The sequence below is a fragment of the Acomys minous genome (genome assembly GCF_964271855.1).
Source record: "Acomys minous genome assembly, chromosome: 13".
NCBI classification, from domain to species: Eukaryota; Metazoa; Chordata; class Mammalia; order Rodentia; family Muridae; genus Acomys; species Acomys minous.
The window spans coordinates 45020272-45039124 of record NC_140495.1 but is presented as its reverse complement, the minus strand read 5'-3'; the positions used below and the strand labels follow the sequence as shown (position 1 = coordinate 45039124).

Below are 18853 nucleotides of genomic sequence, written 5' to 3'. Positions count from 1 at the left end.
TGGTCTCAAACTCATGGAGATCTACCTGCCTCTGCTTCTCATAAAAAAAGGTGTGTGCCACCACGCCCAGCATCTTCATATTTTTATACAACTTTTTAACAAGTAAAATTCATTTGAAAGGTAAAGTTTTAACAGCACTTTTCTTAGTTGGAGCATCATATTATTATCAATTGACTGTCAGTATCCAGTAAGCAAAGTCTAGCAACGGAGGAGGCACTTGCAAAGCACGCTCTGAAGCTGGTCAGAAGTGGGCAGCTCACTTGGGATGGACTCCACTGAATGCCACGGAAATAAAAATACCTTAGCATTTCAAACTAGCAAAACTGGGGGTGTGGGATGCTGGCTGCACACTCGTGTGTGCCACCATGCCTGGCTTTTACATGAGTGCTGGGGATTGGATTTAGTTTCTGATGCACTTTACTCACAGGCATTTCCCCAGGCCCTGAAACATATTTTAATATTCCATTAGCATCAAGTGTGAAGAGGAATGCAAAACAAAACAAAACCAAAAAGCAGATTATTGCTACAGTATAAGAAAGCTGGGCACGGTGGTCCACACTTGTAACCCCAACACTGGGGAGACAGAGGCAGGTAGATGTCTTTAAGGTTCAGAGCCAGCCTTGTTTAAACAGTAAGTTCAGCCAAGCCAGCCGGAGACTCTGCCTCAGGAAAGAAAAAATAAATAAGAATAAAAGTGAGCCGGGCGTGGTGGCGCACGCCTTTAATCCCAGCACTCGGGAGGCAGGGGCAGGCGGATCGCTGTGAGTTCGAGGCCAGCCTGGTCTACAAAGTGAGTCCAGGACAGCCAAGGCTACACAGAGAGACCCTGTCTCAAAAAACCAAAAAAAAAAAAAAAAAGAATAAAAGTGAAGCCGGGCATAGTGGCACACGCCTGTAATCCCAGCACTCGGGGAGCCAGGGGCAGGCAGATCTCAGTGAGTTCGAGGCCAGCCTGGTCTACAGAGTGAGTCCAGGACAGTCAAGGCTACGCAGAGAAACCCTGTCTCAAGAAAAAAAAGAAAAAAAAAAAGAATAAAAGTTAGGAATTTTAAAGCAACATGGCATAAACACATGAAGGAAGGAATGAACAAGTAATATCCTTGGACCCAACAATTTTTCCTTTAGGTAAGCTCTGGAGAAATGCCTGTAATAAACCTACAAATGCTTTCCTTTTATGTTGTTGAGTTTCTGTTCATTTGATTTTTGTTTTTGGTAATGCTTCCATGCTATAGGAACTGGACTTTCTGTTCTAACTCTGGTCTCGACTGTATCAGATTGGCTATAATGGTCACGTTTACATATGCGATAATGGCCTTAAGGGTAGAGCTAGCTCTGCACACATACATGTGCACACACACTTCCAAGCACACTGCAGCTTCTTAAGGCAAAGTGTCCCCCTAACCTGTTCACAGTGACAACCTCTGAACGGCACTTTACTTTGTTCTTCTCCAGAGTCAAGTGAGCAGCCTGGGTTAACTGGAGCTCAGCCAGCTGCCTTGGGAAGAGATGGGTTAAGATCTATCTATTGCCTCCTGAGCTGGCACAATGCTGTTATCAAACCCACCCTTGTCTGTGATCATGCTTCAGACTCTCTAGTTACTGAGTTCCCAGGGCAGAGGAGGCCACAGCTTAACTGCCTGCTCACAGGCATTCCTGCTCCTCAAGTAGGGTAACCTATAGAGTTATCCTTTCAGGATCTGGACCTCAAGGAGACCAGTTCAAGGAGACCAGTGGTACATCCCAGTAGTTGGCTAAACATCTCAGGAAGCTGGAGAGAGATTTACCAAGTCTCTCTTGGTTAAGGACACCAAGACCTAGCAGGCTTGTTTCAAGCAATATCAGGACTTAGCCTCCCTCCATCCAGTATCTATCTTCCTCTTGCCCAAGAGTTCGTGGGTGGTGGGGCATAGAAAACCTCATTATGTAGCTCAGCCAGCCTGAAACTCACTATGTAGTCCAGGCTGGCTTTGAACTCACTGAGTGCTGGGATTCAAGTTCTGCAGCACCACACCTAGCTCAACTTTGCTTCTAAGATGTCACATTAACCTAAGACTAAGAAACACTCAAGCAAACATAGGACCATGAAACATTTGAGCAATTCTTCTTCAGATACCTTTGGATGTCTAAGGAATCCCATCAGATTTTTGTGGCAGTCAGGATAGGCCAGATAACCCCCAAAACTTTCCGACTTACTCTAAGTCACCATCCCACAAGCCCAACAGGGTTGTTACCTGAGCTAGTGAGGACCCCGTCTTTTACCACTGACAGTCAGCGCACCAAAGAGCTCACACCAAAGAGCATCTACACTCCTTACCCCATGCCACAGCATTTACCAACCTATTACAGACCCAAGCAGGTCACAGCACACAGCCGCACCCAAAGGAGCTGAGGAAGCGTTATCCCAAGCAGGACCCACAAGTACAGAGAACCAAGACTTTAACAGTTGCAGGAGTCTAAGAGTTCACTGTTCCGGCCACCCAACCTGCCCTGTCAGAGCAGCACTAAGACGTGAAGGAGAGACAGCCTGCTTTCAGTACAGACTGAGATGCCCTGAGTCTGAGCTCTCCCCACTCCTGCAGCATCCTCATCTCTCCAAGGTGACTCTTTAGGTCCTCTACTCTTCCTCTCAGGAGGCCAGCCCTCCCCCAGCATGGCGCTGTCTGCTCTAAATGGAAAGGTTTGAGACTAAGCAGTTTTACTAGCAATTTCTGACCAGTTAGTAGGTGCCCTATAAACTGTACTGAATGAATAAAACAGCATGCCCAGTGAGGGGGGAAGACCTTTGGCGGGAGATAAGCCCTACTGTCATGTTTTTCCAGAAGCAGGGGTCTAGCCTGGCCACTGGAGACTCTCGGTGAAGATACAAATCCAGCATTACACTGCCCAGGCACTCCCTCAGGGGCCTCACCCCACGGTGAAGATGCAAGCTGTCCGCAGGAAAAAGCAACTGGCCTCAACCTCTGGGAGTGCAGAAGCAAAACCACCTAAAAGCTTTGTTACACGGCCCTTTTCCTCTGTGGAGGTGGTAGGATGGACTCTGTCAGGGAAAGGGGAAGGACAGAAAGATCAGGGAAATGTGCCCTCCAGCCTCTGTGAAAGCCCAGGGGGCCCAGGCAGCACTGTCCACGAGCTGTGATCCTAGCAGGGTCTAGGGCACCTAGGCCCTCCCCAAACTACAGGTGAAACTGACACCTCTGTCCTTGAGCTAAGCCTGCTCCTGGCACAGGACCGTACAACATTGCCTACAGTCAGTGGGCTGACTCACACCAGCGTGTACTCCTAGATTCTCAGAAGGCTGAGACAGGAGGATCAGTAGTTCAAAGCCAGTCAGAGAAACAACAAAGACCATCTCAAAAAAAAAAAAAAGTGCTAGAAAGGACTGAAGTATGGTTCTGTGGTAGAGCCCTCGCCCAGAACTCAGCAGGTCCTACAGTCGGTTCCCGTCGGTAACTGCAGTTCCAGGGGATCCAGCAGGTTCTTCTGACCTCCAGGCAGCGTACACGAATGTGGGGCGCAGACATACACTCAGGCAAAACACCCAAACACATATAATAAATAAAAAATTTTAAAGGTTCATTAAAATGTCAAGCCCTTCAGAAGAGAAGTGGCAAGGCTGCTTTTATGCCCGCAACAGAGCAAAGACAGGACTCTGCTGACAGGGCTAAGGAGGACTCAAAGGCCTAAGGAGTTTCATGGATGAATGTTAGCACACCAGAGGCCAACTTGCACATCCCACTCTACAGCCCTTTCTACGGGTCATTAGTGAGTAGAAAAGACCAGGGGCAAATCCGATGTGGTGCCACACTCACCTCTAACCCCAGCACTCAGCAAGGCACAGAAGAGGCGACTGCTGCAAGTTTGAGGCCAGTCAGGGCTACATGTGGAGACTATCTCCAAAATAAAAGGGGCTTGAAACCCCACCACTTCCAAAGGAGCTGCCCTCTCGAAGTGGGGCCAAGACATGAAGCTGAGATAAAAGCCTCTGCAGTATTCTGCATCTTCAGAACAACAAGCTCCTACTCTCCCAAGGCTGAGCTAAGGGAGCATGGGGCTGCACTGGCAAGCAAGAGAGAAGCCCGCCAGTCCGCAGAGCCGGGAGCTGGGCTGCAAGCAGAGAACTCCAAGGCTCAGGGATCTAATGTGACTTCAGAAATACATGCCAGAACATTCCACAATAGATGAAAAACACCAACTTACAAACGAATTCACATCAAATGGGTGACACAAAAAAATAAAGCCAATCAGCAGGAAGAAACGAAGTGTGTATCAGGGAAGAACAGGAAGACTGAGGGCTGGACATCACTAGGAACAAAATAGAAGCCTGGAAGGCAGGGAAATGAGGCCGTCACCAGAAAAAAAAGTGTCAAAGACGTTATAAAGCACATTACAGTTCACAGTATTTTCTTTGATGTCTACACTATACTGCCCCACAGAGTAACCACAGGGCACAGATGGTGGCTAAGTAACTACAGTATGACTGACTCCACTCAAGAATTCATTCATTCATTCATTCATTCATTCGTTTTTACGGTCTTAGGGACTGAACTTGGATCTTGTGCAGGCTAGGGAAGCAAACATTTTATCTTTGAGCTAGAGTCTCACCTCCATCAATTAAGGGGGAAATGCCTTTAGTGCCAGCACCGAGGAGGCAGAGAGGGAGGACCTATGTGAGTTCTAGGCCTGGTCTATATAATGACTTCCAGGACAGCCAGGGCTACACAGAGAGAGCTTGTCTCAAAAATACCAGTATACCCAACAAAAATGTTGAGTTTTGGCTATAGGTGCAGCTCAATGACAAACTGCACTTAACATGCACAAGGTCTTGGGGGTTCAACCTCTATCACCGAAATAAAATAAATTATTAAAATGCCTACAAGTGGCTAGTGGCTATCATATTGTACAACTCTTCAGCACACTTCCGTATTTAAAAAGACAATCTAACAGGAAGGTGAGATTCATGATGCTGGTAAGAAGACACCTCAGGAACCTGAGAGAAGGAGTCAAAGCAGAGGAGCAGGGAAGCACAGGGTGGATACAGACAGGCAGAGCATGCATTAGCCTGGAGGGAACCCAAGCCCAGGGTTTCACAGAGAGGAGCACAGGAGGCAAGCAGGAGGAGGAACGTAACCCATCGTAACCCATCGCTCCCTCTGGATCTACTGTGTGGCAGGCATTCTTTACATGACAAAGATCTCATTTCACAGGGCCCAGATGCTCCCGAAGGTGAGGTAATCCCATACAGTCACACGGACAGTAAAACAGGATCTGAGCACACCAATCTGCGTCTGGAGTCGGAATTTTCTATTTGCACACAGTTTTTGTAACTTTTGAAAAGCAATGACCAAAATCCCTGAGAACATGTTAAAAAGAAGAATTATTTATTTTGACTCAGTTTCAAAATGTCATCCCACCATGGAGTGCAAGCCATGCAGAGAGCAGTGACTGAGCACACTTTGGGGGCAAGGCAAGGTGTAAGTCCAAGGCCATGGCCCTGGTGATCCACTTCCTTTAAAGACCACCTTCCCCTGTTAACCAGCTTCCAAAAATGCCACTGAATTACAAATCAATCAGGGGGCTAAATCACAGTGGACAGCATGCTTTAGAAATCTGCCAGGCAATTCTTTTTTGTGTGTTTTTTCGAGGCACAGTTTCTCTGTGTAGTAGCCCTGGCTGTCCTGGACTCACTTTGTAGAGCAGGCTGGCCCCAAACTCACAGTGATTTGCCTACCTCCCAAGTGCTGGGATTAAAGGCATGCGCCACCATACCTGGCTCCCAGGCAATTCTTTTTTTTTTTTTTTTAATAATTTATTTATTTTTTGGGGGCTGGAGAGTTGGCTCAGAGGTTAAGAGCACTGACTGCTCTTCCAGAGGTCATGAGTTCAATTCCCAGCAACCACATGTTGGCTCACAGCCATCTATAAAGAGATTTGTATACACAATAAAGAAATAAATCTTTAAAAATAAAAAAATAAAAATAATTTATTTATTTTTATTGTATGTGCATTGATGTTTTGCATGCATGTATGTCTGTGTGAGGGTGTCAGATCTTGGAGTTACAGACAGTTGTGAGCTGCCACATGGGTGCTGGGAATTGAATCCAGGTCCTTTGGAAAAGCAGTCTGTGCTCTTAACCGCTGAGCCATCTCTCCAGCCCCTCCCAGGTAATTCTTAATCTAATTAAATTGACAAGAAAGTCTGCATCTCTGAGTAAGCCCTCAAGTCCTCCCCATTTCTGCACTTGGAAATAAGCACACAGCAAGCAGGTCAGTTTGGCAGTTACTTCCACAACCAACAAAACCCCAGCACTTGGGAGGCAGAGGCAGGTGGACTGCTGTGAGTTCAAGGCCAGCCTGGTCTACAAAGCAGGACAGCCAAGGCTAACACAGAGAGACCCTACCTCAAAAAACCAAGAATCAAAGCAAAAAAAAAAAAAAAAAAAAAAAAAAAAAACAAAACCTGGAGAGATGAGGTAAGGGCAAGGCTACTACTGACCATAAAGTAACTCAGAAAAACTTAATTTATTTGTATTATTTTTGATGCACCTGAGAGAAATTGGAAGAAGCGTGCATGCATTCTTTTTTGTTTTGTTTTGGTTGGTTGGTTTTTTCGAGACATACTCTGTGTAGCCCTGGCTCTCCTGGACTCACTTTGTAGACCAGGCTGGCCTCAAAATCACAGAGATCTGCCTCAGCCTCCCAAGCGCTGGGATTAAAGGCGTGCGCCACCACCACCCACCCATGTATGCATTCTTGCAACCTAGATTGGCTTTATTGAACAAGAGTATCAGAAAATTGGCAAACTGCTTTCTAACAGCCACTAAAAGATTATTCAGGGAGCTGGAGAGATGGCCCAGTGGTTAAGAGACTGCTCTTCCAGAGGACCCAGGTTCAATTCCCAGCAACCACATGGCAGCTCACAACTGTCTGAAACTCTAATTCCAAGGAATCTGAAACCCTCACATAGAATACATGCAGGCAAAACACCAGTGTACATAAAATAAAGATAAGTAAAAAATATAAGAAAGGAATATGCAGGCATAAAGTTAGTAAAAAACAGACAACAACAGCAACAACAACAACAAAAAACCTACCATCTCTTCAATTAGTACATAAAGACAGAAGAGTTACATAATGAGGCTCCTTTTAAATTGAGACTGAGCTATTTTCAAATTTAGTGAAAAACATCTAGATTAGGCTGGGACTACAGCTCAACTGGTAAAGTGTTTGCTAACACACAGGAAGCCCCGGCCTCCATCTCCAGCACCACACAAAACCGAGTGCAATGGTGCATGCCTGTAACATCTGATGGAAGCGGGACAATTGGGAGTTCAAGGCCAGCCTTGGCAACATAGTGACTCTGGCACCACCAGTTATACAACCTACAGCCTAAGGCCCAAAACAGAAAGCTAGACAGGTGGCGCACGCCTTTAGTCCCAGCACTTGGGAGGCAGAGGCAGAGGCAGAGGCAGGCGGATCTTTCTGAGGTCAAGACGAGCCTGGTCTACAAAGTGAATCCAGGCCAGCCAAGGCTACACAGAAAAACCTGTCTCAAAAATTTAATTAAGCTGGGCGGTAGTGGCGCACGCCTTTAATCCCAGCACTTAGGAGGCAGAGGCAGGCAGATTAATGCGAGTTGAGGCCAACATGGTCTACAAAGCAAGTCCAGGACAGCCAAGGCTACACAGAGAAACCTGTCTTGAAAGAAAAATTTTTTAGTTAATTAATTAATTAATTTCAATCTTTCAGGACCATCAGTCACTTATCAAGTATTTAATCAGTATTACTCTGACAACTAAGACCTCATTGGACAGCACAAAACATAGCTGGTATTGCGGATCACACAGACCTAAAATGTGAGCAGAGTAGCCATACTGCTGGATTAAAATTCTCTACACACTGGAGAGATGGCTCAGAGGTTAGGAGCACTGGCTGTTCTTCCAAAGGTGCTGAATTCAATTCCTAGCAACCACATGGTGGCTCACAACCATCTATAATGAGATCTGGCACCCTCTTCTGGCATGTAGGTGTGCATTCAGACAGAACACTATGTATGTATGTATGTATGTATGTATGTATGTATGTATGTATAAATAAATCTGTTTTGTTTGTTTGTTTTTCGAGACAGGGTTTCTCTGTGTAGCCTTGGCTGTCCTGGACTCACTTTGTAGACCAGGCTGGCCTCGAACTCAAGTGCTGGGATTACCAGCTTGAACCATGGCATCCAGCTCCAGGGTCTGAACCCAGCTCCTAAGTGATAAAGTCTCAGTTCATACCAGACCTCAGTTTACTTAACTGTCAAATGATGTAGCTACAGCAGAATGTCCATGTGAGTTCAGACAGCCAAGGCTACACAAAGAAACTCTGTCTCAGAAAGCAAAGCAAAACAAACCAAACAGACAAAAACCAGCAAAGCAAGCAAGCGGCCAGAGAGACGGCTCCGTGGTTATGAGAGTTGGCTGCTACTGGAGTGGACCACAGTTTGGGTCCCAGCACCAGGGTGGGAGGCTCACAACTGCACATAACTCCAGGCCCAGAGGACCCCACCCCTTCTTCTGACCTCATCTGGCACCTGCACACACATGTGCAAGCATGAGCACACATGAATTTTTTAAAAAGTATTTGTTGATTTGTTTTTCAAAACCAGGCTGTCCTTCAACTCAGAGATATGCCTGCCTCTGCCTCCCAATGCTGTGAGCCACCACACCCAGCAGTAAAGCTTAAAAACAAAACAAAACAAAAAGCAAGAACAACAAACTCTAGCAGTCAAGCTTGGTGTCACATGCCTGTAACTTCCGAGGCTGAAGCAGGACACTGTGGCAGGGCTGGGCTACACAGGGAGCTGTAAACAAACTGGGGAGCTGCGCCTCAGCAGAAGGACAGATCATATTTTTCCAAACACAATTCATGGAGAGAAAAGAGTGACGCTTATTGCCAGGAGCCACTGTCATCTTAATGGCATCTGCTCACGTGAGCAGCTCGTTGGCAAAAAGCCATGGGGTACAGTACAGTAGAGTCATTTTCATATTTGTAAAGTCTGAGTACTAAAGCAATAAAACTGACCAGATTCCCGGTACTGTAGGCAGGTTATAGTGTAAGAGTCCACAAAACAGCCTGCCAGCGCTGGCAGAGGACTGCCAACAATGTCGCAGAGAAGTGACTTGAGAGGCATCGTCTTCCTGGTTTAACAGGAGCCCTGAAGTGACACAAGGTCCAAAGGAGCACTGCAAATAAACGGGGAGCAGGGGAGAGCAGGCTCCCCACCTCACAGAGCAATACTGTAGAGAAAGCCTGGTTTTAACTCCTGAATTATGTACAACAGCTAATTACCTGCATTTAAAAAGCCCACCTGCTCAATTTCTAAGAGACATTATGCTTTGAAAAACTCAGTCCTTTTACATTGTATTTTTGTGTTTCCTTTAATAATTAAGTATTAATTAATCCTTGTTAAAATTGCCTATGTGAGCAGGGCCTGGTGGCGTTCGCCTTTAATCCCAGCACTTGGGAGTCAGAGGCAGGCATATTGCTGTGAGTTCGAGGCCAGCCTGGCCTACAAAGCAAGTCCAGGACAGCCAAGGCTACACAGAGAAACTCTCTCTCAAAAAACAAAAAACAACAAAACAAACAAAAAAACTATGTGAAGCATGTAATGCAACTTCAAAATGTCTCCAAATTTTCATTCAAATTTACAATACATTTACAGCCCAGGAAATGCCCCAAATAGCTTTCAGAAAATGAACAATATGGAAAAAATAACAAACCATTGGGGAGACTGTTATTTCTTTCTTCTGTCACCTGCAGTGGGTCATGTCAGGCTGGTCTCAGTACCTGGCTCTGGGAAGGCGCTCTGCATATAGACCAGACGCCTCCAGCCCACGCTCTACCGAGCCCTGCCTTAAGAGTAGTGGCTCTAAAAGTGAGCACAAGCCCGCCTGGCCCTCCTTCAATCTCACTTTAAGCCAATTTGTTAAATGTTGGCCATGAAATATGTCCAAATATCTACTTTATCACCAGCTTCAGCTTAAGTCCTAAATTGGAATTATTCATTCAGTGTAAAAACTACTGATTGGGGCTGGAGAGATGGCTCAGAGGTTAAGAGCACTGTCTGCTCTTCCAGAGGTCCTGAGTTAAATTCCCAGTAATCACATGGTGGCTCACAACCATCTAAAAGACACCTGGTGCCCTCTTCTGGTGTTCAGGCAAATGTGTAGTCAGAACACTCTATACATAAAAAATAAATAAATATTTTAAAACAACAACAACAACATAAGACTAATTAAAAACAGTGTTTGTAAACCAGGCAGTGGTGGCGCACACCTTTAATCCCAGCAGTTGGGAAGCAGAGGCAGGGGGACCTCTGTGAGTTCCAGGCCAGCCTGGTCTACAGAATGAGTTCCAGGACAGCCAGAGCTACACAGAAAAACACTGTCTTGAAACAAAACAAAACCCAGTGTTTGTAACAATGTTGTTTCAACTTGTCTTTATTACAATAGAAAATTCACAGGGCTGGAGGAAGCATGGCTCAGTAGTTAAAGTACTGGCTGCTCTTCCAGAGGACCCAGATTTGATTCTTAGCACCCACATGGCAGTTTACAAGCTTCTGAAACTCCAGTGCCAGGAGATCCAGTGCCTTCTTGAGGCTTCTCTGAGGGTACCTGGCAAATGGTACACAGACACACATGCAAACAAAACACTCATAACGATAAAAATAATTTTAAATTACAGAAAATGCATAAATATCACAAGAAAGTCATGTTTTATGTTTAGCCAGGCATGGTGGCACACGCCTTTAATCCCAGCCCTCGGGAGGCAGAGGCAGGCGGATCGCTGTGAGTTTGAGGCCAGCCTGGTCTACAAAGCTAGTCCAGGACAGCCAAGGCTACACAGAGAAACCCTGTCTCAAAAAAAAACAAACAAAAAACAAAAAAAAAGAAAGAAAGAAAGTCATGTTTAACAGCTCCTACTAAACTATGGTGGTATTTGTACAACACTTAAACCAATGTCTTCTTAAGATAACTTTTACAAAATCAATGAAAACCAGTCAATTTCCGCCAAGACTAGAACGTCCTGTCTGTCCTTTGTAAATAACTTCTAACAAATCTCTCTTAATAATAGCCAAAGACCTATTAGTACCAAACATTTAATTTCAGCAACTAACCAGCAAAGACTATCTTTTCTCTCAAATGTTACACAATTGGTCCTGCAGGGTATTGGATATCCTTTTAAACGGCAATTTAAGAAGCCATTACTTTTTTTGGGGTGGGGGGGGGGGGACTATTCTTCAGAGAAAAAAGAATTCCGATATGGGCAGAAACACTTTAGACTATCATTTAAAAAAAAAAAAGCCACGTAGTAGCGGCAGTGGGCAGGATGAGTCATCACCCAGCTTGAAACTTGCAATACTTCTCAGCCTCCTCCCACCGGACCCCATCCCCGGCACAGGGTACCCTGAGTCAGCAAGCCTACTAGTTTGTCAGTTCTGAGTTCCCACGATGCCCTCATGAACTTATGTAAAATGCTACAGCACTCTGAGCGCTAACGCTTGTCAGTAAAAAGGCTGCCTTTTTTTTCTACTGCAAAACTAAATGTTCTTCAAGTCAGTCCTCTCCAGATTCTTTTTTAATCGCAGAAAGTGGGCAGGCTACTTCTAATCCTCTTCTGCAAATGACTAAACTCCAAAATACCCTCAGATAGAAGGCTGATTTTAAACAATGTTTCATTTTCCAGCATTTTTTTTCTGAACAGTAATACCGAAGGATAGAATAGTCAACTCACACCTGGCAAGTTTCCGAGATGACAATTATTGGTTAGGACATCAGTAAGCAAGGTTTCTGAGGTAATTAGGTTAACTAATACAACATATATGTTAAAGCACCTCACGAACAGGTCTTCCCCCTGCCCTCCATAAGCAGGTCTTTAACAACCGCAATCTAAAGATGTTCCTTCAACCCAATTCAAACTTATGTCCAAACATTAAAATCTGTCATTTCTAAGAAACTCTAAAGCTAAGGATATTGGTGCACACGTGTTAAAGTCAGCAGGAAGCCGGGGCAGGAGAATCGTTTCTCAAAGCCCAGGAGAGAGACAACGTGGCCAAGTGTCTCAACAAACAAACAAACAACAAAAACCCTTTGTGGGCCAGACCCTGTTTAGACCCATTTTCTTCTCTACTTAAATCATTCTTTTCAACACAGTTCTCCAACGTTAAAGACACAGAACGTTAAAAAAAAAAAAAAACAAACAGAATTTTACCAAAATAAACACGCTAGAATAATCAACGCCTAGAAAAGTATTCGGAAGCTAGCCGCTCTTCGTTTGATGGTCTGTGGATGTTTTCCCCCTGACAATCAATCATCCGTGTCCCTAAAAAGTTAATTCTGAGACGACTGTTTCAGCAACGCACACGAACTGTTCCAAATACTGTAAGACCTCCTAACTTCCCCCTCAGCAGGTCCCGTCACTCGATCTTCCCCTACTCTGAAGCCAAAGAAAGGTAAAACACAAAAGCAATCTAAAGGCGCCTGCTGCACGCAGCTTCTTCCCCAGGGCACCTGAGCCGGAGAGCCCATGCCAGGAAGGAACAAAAGGCGGCGGAAAGCCCTCCAATCCACTCAACTCCCAGGTCGGCTTAGAACAAGCTCTCAGCGAGGAGGCCTGTAACCGGTAACGTACGTTTTCATCTGGGTGTTTTCCCGGATCACACCTTAACGTCCGGGAAGGTGTCAGGAGCCCTGCCTCTCTGGCCGGTCCCCGGCACCTCATGGACCGGCAGACACAAAGTTGGGCGGACTTAACAGCAGAGCGCTACGCAACGTGCCGGGAGACTTTGCCCGGCCGGAGTCAGCTGAGGCCGAGTCACCCGGGCGGGCTGGGGGAGGAGACAGGAGAGCGTTAGGGAGGCAGCGAGCCAGGAAGGCAAGCCTCCGCCGCCTCCAGCGCTCCTGAAACCACCGCCCTCGCCCTGCGCGCTAGAAGGGACTCGAACCCGCGGAGCCCGGGCGCGGGAGGCGGGGACTCGAACCCGCGGCAACGCAGCAGCCCGGCGCAGGCGGCGGGGCCGGCCGGCTGTGCCTGCGGCCGGCCGCCCGGCGAGGGGCGTGCCGGGTGGGAGGGGCGCCACGGTCGCGCCGCCAACCCCACGCGGGGACCCGGCCCTCGCAGCCGGCCGCGCCGCCGGGGCCGAGCGGGCACACGGAACAAAAGCGCCTTTGTTGAGCGGCGGCCGCCCGGAGGGTCACACACAATGGACGCGGGAGCCCGGCGCCGCCGCCGCCGCCGCTGCCGCCGGGCCCTCCCGCGCCGGCCCGCACACGGACACACACGCACACACGCACACACACACACTCACGGGACTTCTCCGACTCATCGAGAGAGTGCGAGGCCCGCGGACAGCCCCCAAGGTCGGCTCAGGTCTCCGGCTGTGCTGGCGGCAGCGGCGTCTCCGAGGCTCTCGCTTTGCCGCAGTCGCCGCCATGTAACCCCGACCCGCGAGAGAGAGGGCGCGGAGGGGAGGCGGGGCCTCGCGGGGACACGCCCCTTCCGCGTCACAGGCTCACTCCACGGCGGCCCCGCCCCCGCCAGCCGGGAGCTGCACGCGCCGGAATTTCCAACGCCCGTGACTTCGCGCGCCGCGGGGGCGGCGGGGGATGCACGCGGCGGCCTGCTGGCGGGTATACCCTGGCCTCGGCTGAACCACCGTCGTGTCGTACCAAGTGACCCGGCAGGGCGAGCCTCTGAACGGCAGCTGGGCCGCAGGCAGTGGGGAGGAAGAGGCGGAGGGCGAGCATGCAAGGCCCCCGGTGTTGAGCAGATAGGATCCAGGGATCGGCCCCTCGGGGCCTATTATTTGCTTCCAGAAGCATCCACTGTAACCCAGGAGGTGAATGGGTGAGGGGTCCTGAGAGAACTATGAGCAAAGAGCCAGACTAGGACTAGGACTAGGACAAGGAGCATTGGACGTAGGTGTGCTGGAAAAAGTGGTGATCTGCCTTTCCATTGCTTAGGTGAAGTGTAAGTGTTTAGGAAATTAGAGGTTAAAAGACACAGGGCTAAACCGGGCGTGGCCGACGCATCTCTGTGAGTTCAAAGCCAGTCTGGTCTACAAAGTGAGGCTAGGGCAGCCAAGTCTACATAGAGAAACCCTGTCTCGAAAAACAAAACAAAACAAAAACACAGGGCTTGCCTGAGAGTGGTGGTACACGCAAGAGTTTCTGTGAGTTCAAGACCAGCCTAGTCTACATAGTCAGTTGTAGGACAGCCTGGGCTACATAACAGACCCTGTCTCGAAAGGGGGAGGGGAGGTGCTCGTTGGTATACCCCTATGATCCAGAAGTGGAGACAAAAAGTATTAGTAGATGCAGGTAATCCTTAGCTGCACGGTGAGTTCAAAGCCAGTTCCGCTACGAGGCCCTGTCTCACAAAAAGTAAAAGAAATTAGAGAGATTTGGTTAGCCCTTCTTATCAGCAATAATCGACCATCCTAAAAAAATAAAAATAAAAAGTCTGAGCACAGCAGTCCCATTACCCACTGTATGCAGCCAACCCCTTCAGAGATGACACAGTCACTTGAAATTGAGAGCTGGAAATGAGCGTCCGCGTTTTCTAATACATACTCAGTGAGATAGCATCTTACTCTATAGCCCAGCCTGCCCTAGCACACCTAATCCTCCTGCCTTAGCTTGCCTAGTGCTTGGATTATAGGCTTAGGCTGCTGAGCCCAGCTCTATTATATTTAAAGCAATGCCATCTGAATACCGGTGTGTAAAGGAGAGGGTGAGGAATGCCAAGGGAAGAATGCAAGGTCTCCAGCTGGTGGATGCAGCCTGCACTGTGCTGGTTAACTCTGCCCTGTCCTCCTCCTCTGTTCCTCTTCAGAGACTCTTTCCCTTCCATCTCCCTCTAACGTCTGGACACCTGGGTGGTGGTGAGAACAAATAGCAAGCAGTATACTTTCTGTCAAAAAGCTGATAATGCATCTCCCCTGACTTCCAATTAAAGCCAACCGTATTGTTTTATAGCAATCAAGGGAGCCCGTGATGTGAAGTCTTTGCAGTGTCTTAAAAGAGAGGTCAGGGGAAGCTAGTTACAAGATCTGGGGGATTTGGTTTATGGAGGATCTTTCATCAAGGGGACTTGGCTGGGACTACGGGGTCTAACAGTTTGGGATGGGGAAGGGGAGAGTTTTGACCGAAGCCAAGGAGGGTGTAATGTTGGATAAACCCAGTAAGCCTGCTGAGGAGGTGGCTGTTCACCACGATGGCTTTGGTCACTTAAAAAAAACAGGCTTTGAGGAAGTCCCTGCCTGAAAGTGCAATAAAATATTTGCAAATTCACCTTCCTGGATGAGAATATCTTGAAATTAGTCATGCGTGCAAACCAGGTGTGGTGGCAGACCTTAGTCACCACAGCATTCTGCAAGCTGAGACGGGAGAAACCTGAGGTGAGGTCAATCCTTGGGGGTTCATAAGACCTCATCCCCAAAGCAGGCAATCAAGCAAAGAAGGAGAAAGAGTAGTGGGGAGTGAAAATGACCGCATTTTATCATATACAATGAGTGAAATTGTCAACAGATTTTTAGAAAAAGGTTGTTGATGTACACAGCTGGATTGCACAGCTGCATTGCACAGCTGGGCTTGCTTCTTAGTACTGTGGCATGGGTGTAAACAGTCCAGTTCCACTAAGGTGTGCTTTGTTTTGAAGGGAATTGTTTTGAAGCAAGGGCTGTCTGTGTAGCCCAAGCTGACCTCACAGTCCGTCCTGGTTGTCCCGCCCCAGCCTCCCCAGCGCTCCGCACCCCCAAGCCCCCTCACCCAGCTGCTCCAGGTAGTTTCTGAAGTTGCGCAGGGCAGTCACGAGTAGGGAAATCATTTCCATGGAGCATGCTCAGCAAATCTCGTTCCCAGAACAGCGAGAGAGCAGCCCCCCCAAAACAAAAAGGGCCACAGTGAAGCGTTCAGCTTCCTGCTACATTTCAGCAAACCCAAGCGCTACTAGCTACAAGCCATGCTGTCATTTTATGTACTACTAAAAATGATAAAGCCAGGCCCCAGGGCTGGGGAGATGGCTGAGTGGTTAAAAAGCACTGGCTGCTCTTCCAGGGGACCCAGATTCAATTCCCAGCACCCACATGGCAGCTCACAACTGTCTATAACTCCTGTTCCAGGAAATCCAACATCCTCTTCAGGCACATGGCAAACAGACAGACATGCAGACAAAAGTATCCATATACATGAAAAATTTTTTAAATTTCTCCAGGGAGTAGTGGTATATGACTTTAATCTCAGCACTCAAAAGCAGGTGGATCTCTCCGAGTTCAAGGCCAGCCTGGTTACATGGTGAGTTCCAGGACAGCCAAGGCTACACAGAGAACCCCTGTCAAAAAGCAAAAAAAAAAAAAAAAGAAAAAGAAAAAGAAAAGAAAGAAAAAAGAAAAAAAATTCTAAATTGCAAAAATTTTTAAATGAAAAAATAGCACTAGCAACTTCAAATAAAGTTTCAAAGTAAGAAAAAAATTAGGGAAATAGAGAAATGATTCAGAGGTTAAGAGCACTGGCTTCTCTTCCAAAGGACCAGGGTTTGAATCCCAGCACCCACATGGGCATTCACAACCATCCGTGGCTCCAGTTCTCAGGGCTGCATCACCATCTTTTGACCATCATAGGTACAAGGAATATGCACAGACATACATGCAGCCAAAACATTCTTACACTTCTGTTTTAAAAGAATGATAAAATTAAAACCAGGCATGCCTTTATTGCCAGCAGCAGCTAAGCAGAAGCAGACAGATCTCCTGAGTTCTAGATCAGCCCAGTCTACACAGTGAGACCTTGCTTCAAAGAAACAATCAATAGGCAGGGCAGTGATGGTGCACGCACACCTTTAATCCTAGCCCTTGGGAGGCAGAGGCAGGCGGATCTCTGTGAGTTTGAAGCCAGCCTGGTCTACAAAGTGAGTCCAGGACAGCCAAGGCTACAAACCCTGTCTCAAATAAATACATAAATAAATAAATAAACCTTATCAAAATGTCTCATTTGCTTTGTTCTGATTTCAGAGCTGTTAAGTTGGAGGAAGAACACACTATTGAAACATAAAGCATATATAACTCTGTACATATGAATTTTTTGCTCATGCTAGTTTGAAAGTCATGGGTGTGGTGTAAGTGTGGGGGAGAGGCTGAGTGTGGCCGCAGAATACGATCCTTTCTGAGCTGCACTGGAGTACCTGCACGAATGGAGCACAAGTTACCGGTAGGAACAGTAATGGGAGCTGGGGACGTCAAGGAAAAGCTCAGCGGAAGGAAGCGTTTTTACCTGGAGCAAGTGGTAGCAGGACAAAAGACCTTCCTGGGCCTGCAGCCCACACTGTGGGAAACTGACGTACCACAGGCCTGAGAGAGCAGGCCCCAGACAGAGAAGACCTGGACTGCCCTGCCAACAGTTTTAGATTTCCTGTGATGACACCAGGCGAGGAATTTAGGTGAAATAACTAATTATTGATGATGAAGGCTTCTGAACACTAGGCAGGGGCCTCTGCTGCTGGCCCTGGCCTGCCCCTACTTTGAACTGAAATGGCTCACAATAATGGGAAGGGCAGATTGATAGAAGACCGAGGACCCTGAGAGGCCAGGAGAATCTATTGTTTCTGCCCAAGATAACTTATTCTGCTACTGTTAGATGCTCAGAAAAGCCACACATTTAATCCTCTGCCATCTGACTTACCTAATAATTCCTGTTTTGAAATCAGGTAAGACAAAGGAGCACGGAATAAACAGCAGAGATAGAGACCATAAGTGCACTCTGTCTTACCACTCCCCTCATCAGAGCATCTTCCTTGCCCACAAATGTAGCTCTCTGATGGTGCTACAGGCATCGGTGTTTACAGCTGTTAAGTCCAAGCTGAGTGTGCTGTCTGCAGATGAGTGAGCAGGGAGCTGGTAGCTCCCAGAGGCCAAGCTTTCCAGTAAAACCAGAACTTGAAACACAAGCAAGGCCGTCTGAGACAAGGCTGAAATGCAGCAACGTCACGGCGGCTCTTGCTTTGTTTCCCATGTTAGCCAAGCACCTGTCCTGATTACAGTCCTAACCAGCTCCTCCTTATGCTTCGGATCCTCTTGCTAGAATGTGTGTATGGAACGGGGAAAAAATGAGGCTTTTGTACAGGTTTCTTGCAACTCTGCTCAGAACAAAATTTACCATAATGTTGGAACTCACAAACTGTGTCAGTTTGGTAAGTGTGTGGCAAAGTTAAGTGCTTATGTTTACTTGTAAAGTTGCTTCCCTACAACATAAAACATTCTCCTTAAAATCACATTAACAAATTGAAAAGAAAAGAAAAAAGAACTTTATATTTTACTGTATTTAGCAGCATTTTTGCAGGTGGGGGGGTGGTAAGCATTGACCACCACAACTAGCTTAGTGTTTCTCTTTTAAATGCTTTTTGAACAAAGGGCTTTAGAAATTTTCACTAGCATTGCTAAGAAACCATCCACCCAGCCTGGCACCTCCCCAACCCCTGAAGAAGGTGGGTCAAAGAAAAACTCCCCCACCTACCGGCACTCCCTCACTTCCTGAGCAAGCCAGAAGCAACTGACTGTGCTCTGCACTGAGGATTCAAGGCTGCCTCTAAGCAGCTGCTGCACTTGAGGCACACTTCCTGTAGTAAACACGTTAGACGTCGTTACTCTGGGAGCTGGGTGGGGGAGGGTATAGCACAGTGGCTGTGAGGGACACACATCAGAAGTCAACTCCTAAGAACTCATCTCAGCCACGAGGAAGGACTGCGTGTCTTCCAAGCGCAGGAAAGCCAGCACCATCCAGAAGGGCAGAAGACTGGGGCAAATAGATGTTAACACAAAGTC

At 47.3% G+C, this 18853-nt stretch overlaps 1 protein-coding gene across 5 annotated transcripts in view; it reads right to left on the bottom strand.

Annotated features, from left to right (window-relative positions):
- MAPK6 (mitogen-activated protein kinase 6) overlaps positions 1-17918 on the bottom strand; it is a 29184-nt gene extending 11266 nt beyond the window's left edge. For 2 of the 5 annotated variants that reach the window (XM_084753618.1, XM_084753622.1), the window contains exon 1: positions 13346-13510. The gene's annotated coding sequence lies outside the window, so the exon portion shown is untranslated. Of the gene's footprint in view, positions 1-12669; positions 13079-13345; positions 13511-17714; positions 17733-17801 lie in introns of those variants that run through there. The other 3 variants (XM_084753621.1, XM_084753620.1, XM_084753619.1) reach the window with 3 other exon arrangements.
- Positions 17919-18853: the final 935 nt, after the last annotated feature.